Source organism: Salvelinus sp. IW2-2015, linkage group LG18 (genome assembly GCF_002910315.2).
Source record: "Salvelinus sp. IW2-2015 linkage group LG18, ASM291031v2, whole genome shotgun sequence".
Taxonomy (NCBI): Eukaryota; Metazoa; Chordata; class Actinopteri; order Salmoniformes; family Salmonidae; genus Salvelinus; species Salvelinus sp. IW2-2015.
The window spans coordinates 32,676,076-32,688,548 of NC_036858.1; the positions used below are offsets into that span (position 1 = coordinate 32,676,076).

Below are 12,473 nucleotides of genomic sequence, written 5' to 3' on the forward strand. Positions count from 1 at the left end.
CCAGTTTTGCCGAGTGGGTCTGTTGGAATAAAATCCTGCTGTACCTGCGGCACTCCAGGAACAGGGATGCCTACCCCTGATGTAGGCTAGTATTTACAACCACATCCATATATGATTTGGTTTTACCTTCAACATAAATTGATGTCAAATTAAGAGGTAAAAATATAGAATTGTACAGTGCTCAGCAGTTATCAAACTATATACAGTACGTTAACTAGGCATTACATAATTTTGGTTCAGTAGTTATCCGTTTTGAGCAGTTTGATAGTCGTTATCATAATTGTACATTAGAGTATAAACACACACACACACCATACTTTATATGTTCCTACTTTACAGACATACATTTTTATTATGTAGTTCTCAAAATCTGTCGTAGACAAGCCAGTTTAAAATCTATAGGTTTATCAAACGGTTAAGTGATTATCATTTAAGAAAGTCAAATTAAAGATGCACTATACAGAAATCACTTCGCCATTTCCTGGTTGCTAAAATTCTAACATACTGACCACTCCGCTTGCGTTACGTGCGCGAGCATTGCAAAATGTACACATACATGTTATTCAATCATTTAATCCAAACTGCTCGCGCACATCTGCGTAGCCAGGCACTAAAATAGAATTTAGTTCTATTTGACACCTGACGCGCTGCATGTCCCGCCTCTCCCATCTCCTCATTGGTTTGTAGGAGCATATACCCACGTGGGTGATTGAAAGATGAACTGATGTCCACACTCCAGTTGGTAGTGGTAACGCACCTTAAAGTTGGTTGCTAACTGCCATATAAAGTCCAAAGAAGAAGACCGAAGGAGGAGAGATTACTAGAAACAAACTAGTTTGACCCTTTTATCTGTGGATTCAATTGTCAGAGTGGAGGACCTTGTGCAATTCAGGTAAAATAACAACCCAGTGTTTATATTCCAGGACAAATTAGCTAGCAACAGCAAGATAACTAGCTAAATGTCCATGAATGTTTCAAGTGTTTCAACCTGTCCCCAAATGAATATAGTTGGTTCATTGTTCTTTTTGATAGTTCAACCTGCGTGTCATGATTGCGTCTGGTGTGGATGGACAAAATCAGCATGCGCCCGGTCTAGTCAGCATGTAATAGTTTGTCTAATTTCAGTTTGTGGTGCAAAACAAGCAATTATAGTATAGAGAATCATTGTGCYATCTAAACCGCTTCTAAATATATTTTCCATAACCAAAAATATAGAATTTTCAGCTGGTGTACATAACAAAAATTAATAACGGGAAGCATAGAACAGATGTACTGCTTCTTAGACTTGCTTTCAATGAGTGACAGATCTATAACACCCATTTCTATGCGAATTTGGTCAGGTCACCCAAAAAGTTACATATTGCAGCTTTAAGTAATAGTAAACTGTATTTTAACAAAAGAGAAGAGAATTATCTAAGGGATAATCAACCTTCCACYGAGTTGCATTATTTTCCAGAGAACGCATAGAGCCCCTCGTTGATTATTCCTTTTAAACTAAGGCTACAATTTAACACATTTTCCACTAGAAATGTGTTGATTTGCAGGTAGAAATGTGTTCAACATCCACTGAAGTAGCTAGCAAGTTTACTACATAGCTACAGTATTTGCTGTTGTAACTTGTAACCAAACAAACAGACTTGCTAGTTTACCTATCCAAACCATCAGTCCTACTTTGCTATCATGAAAATCGAATTCAACAAAATCAATAGGCCTACTGTTTTATATTTAACTTCTGCTTCCAAAAGCGGTTCAAACAAAACATGTAAACATGAACTACAGCCATTGAATTCTTTCGCGCAAATAACTGTGCATTATAGGGAAACAATGCATGCTCTAGAATACCCTTCAAGACAATCAGAAAGGACTATTCAACAACGCCATGGTAGAAATAAAAAATGATGTAAGTATTATATTGTAAAAGGCAATTACTTTATATGAACATGTATTACAATCTGAAAGATGAAACACTGATTAAGTTTWGTGAAAAAGTGACTGATTTAATTGAAAATGTGCTTAGTCAATAAACTTCTGCCCTTTTGATGATCTGTTAAGTTTTGTACTAAGAKWTGTGAAAATGTACCACATAGGCCTACTTGTGAAAACTTCACAAAAGCTATTGAAAAAAAAAACAGTATTTTAAAATATATTTTTCTTATTTCATCTCTGCATTGTTAGGAAGGGATCGTAACTAAGCATTTCACGATCAAGTCTACACCTGTTGTATTAAGGGCATGTGACAATTTGTTTTTATTTGATTTGCTTTATAAGTAGGAATAAACAAATTAATATCAATCATTATTGATGGATGCGTTTCCAATCACCCCGTTGAATGAATAAGGCAGTTGCCCATAATTGCCCACTGTGCAAAGAAATATATAGCCTGTCTAATGTCATGCATTAACAGACTAGTCATAGTTTGTTCTAACCCAGCATTGGACTAAAGGATCCTAACGTTACACCTTAGTCCAAGGACCTTACATGGGCTCCCGAGTTGCGCAGCGGTCTAAGGCACTGCATCTCAGTGCTAGAGGTGTCACTACAGACCCTGGTTCGATTCCAGGCTGTATCACAACCGGMCGTGATTGGAAGTCCCATAGGGCTGTGCAAAATTGGCCCAGCGTCGTCCGGGTTGTAAATAACAATTTGTTCTTAGCTGACTTGCCTAGTTAAACAAAGATCAAATAAAAAAAGATACATGTTCTGTTTAAAGGGCTAATTGGCTCTGGAAGACAAAACAGCCAAATACTCCATCTAAACACGAATCATGCTGTATGGTCCTAGAAACATAAATCCCTCTACTTTCATATCACACAAAAATAATTTCACAAATGCAAAACACATTTACACTACACCACAGGTTGCCAATGGCACCTTAACTGGGGAGGAAGAGCTCATAGTAGGCTTAAGGCTGGAACAGTAAAGAACACATTAAACACATGTTTTCCATGTGTTTGATACCATTCCATACACTCCATTCCAGACATTATTATGAGCAGTACTCCCATATGTAGCCTCGTACGCTGTTTTAATCGGTTAACACAGTTGCGGCCTACAGTGTTTTTTAGTGACAGCACATTTGTGGCATCAGTCTTCCCTTTATACACGTGTTCAGAGATGCATAAAGCCCATTAGCACAGGTAGTCCACTCGGTCTTCCATCCGTTTTCAGTAAACAAGCGCTGTAACATGGAAATAAGACCGTGTGGGAACCTTAACCCTTAGGTGTGTATCAATTTAACACACATATTTTTTGCATTATTATTTCTTGCCAATATAAAAGAACCTCCTTATGCTTTCAAAACCGTACCGCAAGTAATGCTTAATTTTCAGGCAGAAAACACGGCTCTTAACAAAACTCCCCCAGAAAACGCCATCCAATGACTTGTGTAATGTAATAGAACAGAGGCGTGATCAAGGGCTAAATTCATTCTATCACAGATTGATCAATACTAGGCAGCAGGCTTCTTGGCTTGAAGTAGCAAGCGTGAGTCGGCTATGCTTCACCATGGGAACGGAAAACCAGCCATGACGAAACAAAGATAAGGTAAAATAGAAGAAAAAAAGGCTACAAAGTAGCCTATCCAAACTATCCACTTTTCGCGCACTCTATGAACTAAAACCGTTACTATGTAACGTTAGCATTATCCTATCCATTTGTAAACAATAATTATTGCCATTTTCTGACAGAGTAGGCTAGCCTAATAATAATTAAATTGTTCTTACCGTTTTAACAGTAGCCTACACCGAAGCCTCTAAGAATAGTCACAGCTGGTCCAACATGAGCATCGGATTATGTTTTTCTTTATGAAAATATGAAGATGGTTCCGTCTGTTTCGGTGTTATTTTATGGAAAACGGGTCATGTTTGCATAGCTCTTGTCTATGAAGTGACCACAAGTAGATATATGCGTGGCGGGTGGAAATCTCACTTCTTACGTGGGTTACAGAGGGAAGATCTATCTCAATATCCTCCTAGCGTCCACTGGAGACTGGCACTCAGAAGTACCGAAAGCTAGGCTACGCTGTGCTTTGCTATGATGCTCAGCGCGAGCCTTGAGGCGTTTGAATAAAACGTGCGCGTTATTTTTGCACAGGCGTGGCTGACGCATGCCAGATCTTACAAGGCATGGATAGGTATTTTATGTATCAGCTAACCATATCATATCTTGTAAGTCGCTCTGGATAAGAGCGTCTGCTAAATGACTTAAATGTAAATATCTTATAGCAACCTGTCAGTCAATGGCGCGGTCGATGACGTGGCACGCAAACCATTGGTTGATGCATGCAACGTCTGAGCAGGGGAATGCAACCATTTTCATGCTGGAGGCTCAAGCTCGCACCCCCTGCTGGTCAGACAGTTGTCTATTTGTATTTAGAATCAGAGAGCTGGGGCTTGTACGAGTGCAGGCAACTGCCGACTGACTGATCTACAAATCAACTTGGCTTGCATCATAAATAACGACTCATTATTATTTGCAGATCAGTCAATCATTCACAATTTACCCATCATACATCATGGTTTTGATCCTCTCGAACACTGCCCTAGTTTACATGACTGACTGCTCCAGACTGTAGTGCCAAATTAATAGTCTATTAGCTGTATGCCTGCACAATAGGCTTCAAAAGACACCTTTCCCACTTAGGTATACTAAAGCATTCTGTGCTAAATATATGTTTATTTATTTATTTTATTTCACCTTTATTTAATCAGGTAGGCCAGTTGAGAACAAGTTCTCATTTACAACTGTGACCTGGCCAAGACAAAACAAAGCAGTGCGACAAAAACAACACAGTTACACATGGGATAAACGAACGTACAGCCAATAACACAATAGAAAATCTGTATACAGTGTGTGCAAAAGAAGGAGGTAAGGCAATAAATAGGCCATAATGGCGAAGTAATTACAATTTAGCAATTAACACTGGTGTGATAGAAGTGCAGATGAGGAAGTGCAAGTATACATACTGGTGTGCAAAGGAGCAGAAAATAAAAATATGGGGATGCGGTAAGTAGTTGGTTGGATGGGCTATTTACAGCTGCAGCGATGGGTAAGCTGCTCTGACAGCCAATGCTTGAAGTTAGTGAGGGAGATATAAGTCTCCAACTTCAGTGATTTTTGCTATTCGTTCCAGTCATTGGCAGCAGAGAACTGGAAGGAAAGGCGGCCAAAGTAGGTGTTGGCTTTGGGGATGACCAGTGAAATATACCTGCTGGAGTGTGTGCTACGGGTGGGTGTTGCTATGGTAACCAGTGAGCTGAGATAAAGCGGAGCTTTACCTAGCAAAGACTTATGGATGACCTGGAGCCAGTGGGTTTGGCGACGAATATGTAGCGAGGACCAGCCAACGAAACATACAGGTCGCAATGGTAGGTAGTATATGGGGCTTTGGTGACAAAACAGATGGCACTGTGATAGACTGCATCAAATTTGCTGAGTAGAGTGTTGGAGGCTATTTTGTAAATGACATCGCCGAAGTCAAGGATCGGCAGGATAATCGGGTATGTTTGGCAGCATGAGTGAAGGAGGATTTGTTGCGAAATAGGAAGCCGATTCTAGATTTAATTTTGGATTGGAGATGCTTAATGCGAGTCTGGAAGGAGAGTTTACAGTCTAGCCAGACACCTAGGTATTTATAGTTGTCCACATATTCTAAGTCAGAACCGTCCAGAGTAGTGACGCTGGGCGGGCGGGCGGGTGCAGGCAGCAACCGGTTAAAGAGCATGCATTTAGCTTTCCTAGCGTTTAAGAGCAGTTGGAGGCCACGAAGGAGTGTTATATGGCATTGAAGCTCGTTTGGAGGTTTGTTAACAGTGTCCAAAGAAGGGCCAGATGTATACAGAATGGTGTCGTCTGCGTAGAGGTGGATCAAAGAATCACCTGCAGAAAGAGCGACATTATTGATATATACAGAGAAAAGGGAATTGAACCCTGTGGCACCCCCATAGAGACTGCCAGAGGTCCGGACAACAGGCCCTCCGATTTGACACACTGAACTCTGTCTGATAAGTAGTTAGTGAACCAGACGAGGCAGTCAGAGAAACCAAGGCTCTTGAGTCTGCCGATAAGAATACGGTGATTGACAGAGTCGAAAGCCTTGGCCAGGTCGATGAAGACGGCTGCACAGTACTGTTTATTATCGATGGTAGTTATATCGTTTAGGACCTTGAGCGTGGCTGAGGTGCACCCTGACCAGCTCGGAAACCGGATTGCATAGCAGAGGAAGTACAGTGGGATTYGAGATGGTCGATGATCTGTTTGTTCACTTGGCTTTCGAAGACTTTAGAAAGGCAGGGCAGGATGGATATACAGTTGAAGTCAGAAGTTTACATACACCTTAGCCAAATACATTTGAACCCAGTTTTTCACAATTTCTGACATTTAATCCTAGTAAAAATTCCCTGTYTTAGGTCAGTTAGGATCACCACTTTATTTTAAGAATGTGAAATGTCAGAATAATAGTAGAGAGAATGATTTATTTCAGATTTTATTTCTTTCATCAAATTCCCAATGGGGTCAAGAAGTTTACATACACTCAAATAGTATTTGTAGCATTGCCTTTTAATGGTAACTTGGTCAAATGTTTCAGGGAGCCTTCCACAAGCTTCCCACAATAAGTTGGGTGAATTTGTCCCATTCCTCCTGACAGAGCTGGTGTAACTGAGTCAGGTTTGTGGGCCTCCTTGCTCGCACACGCTTTTTCAGTTCTGCCCCACAAATTTTCTATAGGATTGAGGTCAGGCTTTGTGATGGCCAGTCCAATACCTTGACTTTGTTGTCCTTAAGCCATTTTGCCACAACTTTGGAAGTATGCTTGGGTCATTGTCCATTTAGAAGACCCATTTGCACCAAGCTTTAACTTCCTGACTGATGTCTGAGATGTTCCTTCAATATATCACATAATTTTACTTCCTCAGGATACCATCTATTTTGTGAAGTGCACCAGTCCCTCCTGCAGCAAAGCACCCTGACAACATGATGCTGCTACCCCGTGCTTCACGCTGCGATGCTGTTCTCGGCTTGCAAGTCTCCCCCTTTTTCCTCCAAACATAACGATGGTCATTTATGACCAAACAGTTCTATTTGTTTCATCAGACCAGAAGACATTTCTCCACAAAGTACGATCTTTGTCCCCAAATGCAGTTGCAAACCGTAGTCTGATTTTTAATAGCGGTTTTGGAGCAGTGGCTTCTTCCTTGCTGAACGGACTTTCAGTTATGTCGATATAGGACTTGTTTTACTGTTGATATAGATACTTTTGTACCTGTTTCCGCCAGCATCTTCACAAGGTCCTTTACTGTTGTTCTAGGCTTGATTTGCACTTTTTGCACCAAAGTATGTTCATTTCTAGGAGACTGAACGCATCTCCTTCCTGAGATGACAACAAAAAAAAAACGTATGACGCTGCGTGGTCCCATGGTGTTTATACTTGCGTACTATTGTTTGTACAGATGAACGTGGTACCTTCAGGCATTTGGAAATTGGTCCCAAGGATGAACCAGACTTGTGGAGGTCTACATTTTTTTATGAGGTCTTGGCTGATTTCTTTTGATTTTCCCATGATGTCAAGCAAAGAGGCACTGAGTTTGAAGGTAGGCCTTGAAACAGGTACACCTCCAAATGACTCAAATGATGTCAATTAGCCCATCAGAAGCTTCTAAAGCCATGACATCATTTTCTGGAATTTTCCAAGCTGTTTAAAGGCACAGTTATCTTGGTGTATGTAAACTTCTGACCCACTGGAATTGTGATACAGATACCTAACCGACTTGCCAAAACTATAGTTTGTTAACAAGACATTTGTGGAGTGGTTGAAAAATGAGTTTTAATCTGTAGGTCTGTAACAGTTTGCATCTAGATTGCCTCCCCCTTTGAAGAGGGGGATGACCGCGGCCGCTTTCCAATCTTTAGGAATCTCAGACGATACGAAAGAGAGGTTGAACAGACTAGTAATAGGGGTTGCGACAATGGCGGCAGATAATTTTAGGAAAAGAGGGTCCAGATCGTCTAGCCCAGCTGATTTGTAGGGATCCAGATTCTGCAGCTCTTTCAGTACATCAGCTGTCTGGATTTGGGTGAAGGAGAAGCGGGGGGCTTGGGCCAGTAGCTGCGGGTGGTGCAAAGCTGTTGGGGTAGCCAGGTTGGGGTAGCCAGGTGGAAAGCGTGGCCAGCCGTAGAAAAATGCTTATTGAAATTTTCGATTTTCGTGGATTTATCRGTGGTGACAGTGTTTCCTAGCCTCAGTGCAGTGGGCAGCTGCGAGGAGGTGCTCTTACTCTCCATGGACTTTACAGTCTCCCAAAACTTTTTGGAGTTAGTGCTGCAGGATGCACATTTCTATTTGAAAAAGTTAGCCTTAGCTTTCCTAACTGACTGTGTATATTGGTGTCTGACTTCCCTGAAAAGTTGCATATCGCAGGGACTATTCAAAGCTTGGGCAGTGCGCCACAGGATGTTTTTGTGCTGGTCAAAGGCAGTCAAGTCTGGAGTGAACCAAGGGCTATATCTGTTCTTAGAACTACATTTTTGGAAAGGGGCATGCTTATTTAAGATGGTGAGGAAGGCACTTTTGAAGAACAACCAGGCATCCTCTACTGACGGGATGAGGTCAATATCCTTCCAGGATACCTGGGCTAGGTCGATTAGAAAGGCCTGCTTGCAGAAGTGTTTTAGGGAGCATTTGACAGTGATAAGGGGTGGTCGTTTGGCCGTGGACCCATAACGGACGCAGGCAATGAGGCAGTGATCGCTGAGATCCTGGTTGAAAACAGCAGAGGTGTATTTAGAGGGCAAGTTGGTCAGGATGATATCTATGAGGGTGCCCATGTTTACGGATTTGTGGTTGTACCTGGTAGGTTCCTTGATAATTTGTGTGAGATTGAGGGCATCTAGCTTAGATTGTAGGACGCCTCAGCTTCCAGCTGTGCCCTGGACACCATATGTGAATTGATTGCCCCCCCCATTTATCTTCAGAGTTCGTACTGTTAGGTGACCTAAACTGGGATATGCTTAACCACCCGGCCGTCCTACAATCCTAAGCTAGATGCCTCCAATCTCACCAAATTATCAAGGAACCTACCAGGTAACAACCACAAATCCGTAAACATGGGCACCCTCATAGATATCATCCTGACCAACTTGCCCTCTCAAAATCTACACCTCTGCTGTTTTCAACCAGGATGCTCAGCGATCACTGCCTCATTGCCTGCGTCCGTTATGGGTCCACGGCCAAACGACCACCCCTTATCACTGTCAAATGCTGCCCATAAAACACTTCTGCAAGCAGCCTTTCTAATCGACCTAGCCCAGGTATCCTGGAAGGATATTGACCTCATCCCGTCAGTAGAGGATGCCTGGTTTGTTCTTCAAAAGTGCCTTCCTCACCATCTTAAATAAGCATGCCCCTTTCCAAAATGTAGTTTCTAAAGACAGATATAGCCCTTGGTTCACTCCAGACTTGACTGCCTTTGACCAGCACAAAACATCCTGTGGCGCACTGCCCAAGCTTTGAATAGTCCCTGCGATATGCAACTTTTCAGGGAAGTCAGACACCAATATACACAGTCAGTTAGGAAAGCTAAGGCTACACTTTTTCAAATAGAAATGTGCATTCCTGCAGCACTAACTCCAAAAAGTTTTGGGAGACTGTAAAGTCCATGGAGAGTAAGAGCCCCTCCTCGCAGCTGCCCACTGCACTGAGGCTAGGAAACACTGTCACCACCGATAATCCACGAAAATCGAAAATTTCAAATAAGCATTTTTCTACGGCTGGCCACGCTTTCCACCTGGCTACCCGCCACCTGGCTACCCCAACAGCTTTGGCACCACCCGCAGCTACTGGCCCAAGCCCCCCGCTTCTCCTTCACCCAAATCCAGACAGCTGATGTACTGAAAGAGCTGCAGAATCTGGATCCCTACAAATCAGCTGGGCTAGACGATCTGGACCCTCTTTTCCTAAAATTATTGCCGCCATTGTCGCAACCCCTATTACTAGTCTGTTCAACCTCTCTTTCGTATCGTCTGAGATTCCTAAAGATTGGAAAGCGGCCGCGGTCATCCCCCTCTTCAAAGGGGGAGGCAATCTAGATGCAAACTGTTACAGACCTACAGATTAAACTCATTTTTCAACCACCCACAAATGTCTGTACAACTATAGTTTTGGCAAGTCGGTTAGGTATCTGTATCACAATTCCAGTGGGTCAGAATTTACATACACCAGATAACTGTGCCTTTAAACAGCTTGGAAAATTCCAGAAATGATGTCATGGCTTAAGCTTCTGATGGGCCTAATTGAAAAATTTGAGTCATTTGGAGGTGTACCTGTTTCAAGGCCTACCTTCAAACTCAGTGCCTCTTTGCTTGACATCATGGGAAAATCAAAAGAAATCAGCCAAGACCTCATAAAAAAATGTAGACCTCCACAAGTCTGGTTCATCCTTGGACCAATTTCCAAATGCCTGAAGGTACCACGTTCATCTGTACAACCAATAGTACGCAAGTATAAAACACCATGGGACCACGCAGCGTCATACCTCTCAGGAAGGAGATGCGTTCAGTCTCCTAGAAATGAACATACTTTGGTGCAAAAAGTGCAAATCAAGCCTAGAACAACAGTAAAGGACGCTTGTGAAGATGCGGCGGAAACAGGTACAAAAGTATCTATTCAACAGTAAACAAGTCCTATATCGATCATAACTGAAAGTCCGTTCAGCAAGGAAGAAGCCACTGCTCCAAAACCCGCTATTAAAAATCAGACTACGGTTTGCAACTGCATTTGGGGACAAAGATCGTACTTTGTGGAGAAATGTCTTCTGGTCTGATGAAACAAAAATAGAACTGTTTGGTCATAAATGACCATCGTTATGTTTGGAGGAAAAAGGGGGAGACTTGCAAGCCGAGAACAGCATCGCCAGCGTGAAGCACGGGGTAGCAGCATCATGTTGTCAGGGTGCTTTGCTGCAGGAGGGACTGGTGCACTTCACAAATAGATGGTATCCTGAGGAAGTAAAATTATGGTGGATATATTGAAGGAACATCTCAGACATCAGTCAGGAAGTTAAAGCTTGGTGGCAAATGGGTCTTCTAAATGGACAATGACCCAAGCATACTTCCAAAGTTGTGGCAAAATGGCTTTAAGGGACAACAAAGTCAGGTATTGGACTGGCCATCACAAAGCCTGACCTCAATCCTATAAAAATTTGTGGGGCAGAACTGAAAAAGCGTGTGCGAGCAAGGAGGCCCACAAACCTGACTCAGTTACACCAGCTCTGTCAGGAGGAATGGGACAAATTCACCCAACTTATTGTGGGAAGCTTGTGGAAGGCTCCCTGAAACTTTGACCAAGTTAACCAATTAAAAGGCAATGCTACAAAATACTATTTGAGTGTATGTAAACTTCTGACCATGGGAATTTGATGAAAGAAATAAAAATCTGAAATAAAATCATTCTCTCTACTATTATTCTGACATTTTCAATTCTTAAAATAAAGTGGTGATCCTAACTGACCTAAACAGGGAATTTTTCTAGGATTAAATGTCAGAAATTGTGAAAAACTGGGTTAAATGTATTTGGCTAAGGTGTATGTAAACTTGACTTCAACTGTTATATCCATCCTGCCCTGCCTTTCTAAAGTCTTCGAAAGCCAAGTGAACAAACAGATCATCGACCATTCTCGAATCCCACTGTACTTCCTCTGCTTATGCAATCCGGTTTCCGAGCTGGTCAGGGTGCACCTCAGCCACGCTCAAGGTCCTAAACGATATAACTACCATCGATAATAAACAGTACTGTGGCAGCCGTCTTCATCGACCTGGCCAAGGCTTTCGACTCTGTCAATCACCGTATTCTTATCGGCAGACTCAAGAGCCTTGGTTTCTCTGACTGCCTCGTCTGGTTCACTAACTACTTATCAGACAGAGTTCAGTGTGTCAAATCGGAGGGCCTGTTGTCCGGACCTCTGGCAGTCTCTATGGGGGTGCCACAGGGTTCAATTCCCTTTCTTCTGTATATAATCAATAATGTCGCTCTTTCTGCAGGTGATTCTTGATCCACCTCTACGCAGACGACACCATTCTGTATACATCTGGCCCTTCTTTGGACACTGTTAACAAACCTCCAACGAGCTTAATGCCATATACACTCCTTCGTGGCCTCCAACTGCTCTTAAACGCTAGGAAAGCTAAATGCATGCTCTTTAACCGGTTGCTGCCTGCACCCGCCGCCCGCCAGCGTCACTACTCTCGGACGGTTCTGACTTAGAATATGTGGACACTATAAATACCTAGGTGTTGGCTAGACTGTAAACTCTCCTTCCAGACTCGCATTAAGCATCCTCCAATCCAAAATTAATCTAGAATCGGCTTCCTATTCGCAACAAATCCTCCTTCACTCATGCTGCCAAACATACCCGATTATCCTGCCGGATCCTTGACTTCGGCGATGTCATTTACAATAAGCCTCCAACACTCTACTCAGC

At 42.5% G+C, this 12,473-nt stretch overlaps 1 protein-coding gene across 2 annotated transcripts in view; it reads right to left on the bottom strand.

Annotated features, from left to right (window-relative positions):
* Positions 1–4,131, bottom strand: part of LOC111978155 (ninein-like protein) — a 45,767-nt gene extending 41,636 nt beyond the window's left edge. Inside the window, exon 1 of one of the 2 annotated variants that reach the window (XM_024008038.3) lies at positions 3,723–4,131. The gene's annotated coding sequence lies outside the window, so the exon portion shown is untranslated. The remainder of the gene's footprint in view (positions 1–3,722) is intronic. The other variant, XM_024008039.3, reaches the window with a different exon arrangement.
* Positions 4,132–12,473: the final 8,342 nt, after the last annotated feature.